This window comes from Hevea brasiliensis, chromosome 17, assembly GCF_030052815.1.
Source record: "Hevea brasiliensis isolate MT/VB/25A 57/8 chromosome 17, ASM3005281v1, whole genome shotgun sequence".
NCBI lineage: Eukaryota > Viridiplantae > Streptophyta > Magnoliopsida > Malpighiales > Euphorbiaceae > Hevea > Hevea brasiliensis.
In genome coordinates, this window is record NC_079509.1 from 29,129,393 (window position 1) to 29,131,728 (window position 2,336).

The following is a 2,336-nucleotide window of genomic DNA, read 5'->3' on the forward strand; positions in this document are numbered from 1 at the left end:
ATTTGGTTTTAAGTCATGCTAGGGACTTTGTAATCTTATTGCAAATCAAACCTATTTAATTAATTAATTAAACTCTTTAATTAATCAATTAAATCACATTTTAATTGGTGATTAACTTGTGTAGATGTGTGACTTACTAGGCTCATTACTTATTGGCAATGATAAATGATATTATCCCATAATATCATTAGAACTATTTCTTACCTTAAATTATCTCTCTAAATCATTTTAGGCATATCATAGACCATGGTTGACACTTAGCATAACATGCCATGGCCACCCAATCAGTAATAAGGAATACCTTAAATGAACCTTTAATCATATGTTACCATGCACTAGAATCTCTCCATTACAAAATCCCAATTCCAGCTGGAGTCATGGTTAATGTCAAATTCCATTCGCTATGAATATTATGTTCTCTTTTAATTCTAATTCTTTATTAATTAGATTTTCTTGTCAAAAACTCTTTCCTGACTAAATCTATCTGTCCTGGACAGGAATTTAAATCATTAAGAATAATTAAATAAACATAGGATTTCATCCCTATTTACTTGGGGTAATGAATTCCATCTTGATAAATACCTATCTCCATATATAACTAGTAGGAGCCAACACAAGCCCATATACCCATACATAGTACAAGTATGAAAGCAGTATCAAACTCAAACCACCTATATACAAGGTAACTGTGTTATCTCAGGTCTAAAGATTATATGCACTAATATAATATATGACAATGCATTGACAAGAGTAAACTCAATGTGCTTATCATAAGCGTCACTGGTTCGGCGTACTTATCATGTATAAGTGCCTATCATGTTTGTTATGTGGCATGAGACTCACCACTCCAACTTATTTATATCTCATATTATTACTTTGGGAACAAACATGATTGCAATCTTTCTGGATAAGTCATGTCCTTTGTGAAGTATTCTTAATTGTGAACCAATTTATGATACTTTGTGCTAAAAATGCTGTCACTCATATTCTTAACAACTTAAGAATAGAATTTCTAACAAAATATCAATGGACATTTTCAATTATACATAAATAGATTATGTAAACAAAAAAGTGAAATTGCCTTTTATTAATAAAATATATATACAAGATATATACAAAAATGATATGCTCTAAGGCATACTACTAACAGCTTAGAGCTCTTCCTTTCTCTCTAGCTGATTTAGCTAAGGATTGGCTCTATTATTTACCATCGGGATCTATTACCTCATGGAATGACATGAACAGGCTTTTCTTAGAGAAATACTTTCCAAACTCTAAAGCTGCTATTATAGGAAAGGAAATTTGTGGCATCATGCAATATAATAGAGAAACCTTACATGAGTATTGGGAGAGGTTTAAGAAATTATGTGTTAATTGCCCCCATCATCAAATTAGTGATCAGTTACTTATCCAGTACTTCTGTGAAGGACTTTTCCCAACTGATAGAAGCATGATTGATGCTGTAAGTGGTGGTGCCTTGGTTGATAAGACACCTAAAGCTACTAGGAACTAGATTACAAATATGGCTGCTAATTCTCAACAATTTGGCACTAGGCATGAAGCACCATAAAAGAGAGTTAGTGAGGTAAGTCATTATTGTAATACCCCTATTTGTATAGCCTGGTATATTTCACTGTTCCGGTAGCCGGTGTCTGTCCTGATAATTAAGGGGATTAGAACCACATCTAAGACAACTAGTTAAGCCTTGAACACAAATAATTAGTAATTATCAAATAGTTAAGTATAAATAAGAAAAATAGAATACAAGAAGTTAAATGAGCCGAGAGTTACAGCGATGGGTAACGTTCTCGGAAAGGACTGCAAGGTCAATTTAAACTCAAATTTCTAACCGTAAAATGTGACGTCGCAGTCCTTAGGACTATTACGAACGCAGTGGAAAAGAGAAAATCACGAAAAAGAATTGTTAAGCTGGTCAAATAATTAGGTCAGAGATACAGAAGAAATATTGAATTATTTACAAACCGGATCGAACTGGCGAGGGGCAATTTGGTCAATTCACCCCTAGAGCTGACTCCTGACCTAACTGTGCAATAAAATCGGAGAAAAGAAAATTTCAGGATCAAGAATTAAATTAAAGAACTAAGGGAAAATAAATGAAAGAAAAAGGAAAAAGAAAAAGTTGGAAAAAAAAGTTACTTACATCATGCATGATGCAATAAATTTAATAATTAAAAATTGAAACTATAGGATAATTGTGTATTAATTAAGACTTTAAAATACATAAAAAAAAAGAAAAAAAATTATTTTTGTCTTCTCCATTAGCTTGGTCGGCTCCTCTCTTCCAAATTCACCATTGAAAAACTCCATTAAAGCTT

General features: G+C 32.2%; 1 non-coding gene across 1 annotated transcript; it reads right to left on the bottom strand.

Moving 5' to 3' along the window:
- Positions 1–1,285: 1,285 nt before the first annotated feature.
- LOC131175631 (small nucleolar RNA R71) lies at positions 1,286–1,392 on the bottom strand. Its single transcript, XR_009145825.1, has one exon. It is a non-coding gene; the product is annotated as a small nucleolar RNA R71 (small nucleolar RNA).
- Between the last annotated feature and the right edge of the window lie 944 nt (positions 1,393–2,336).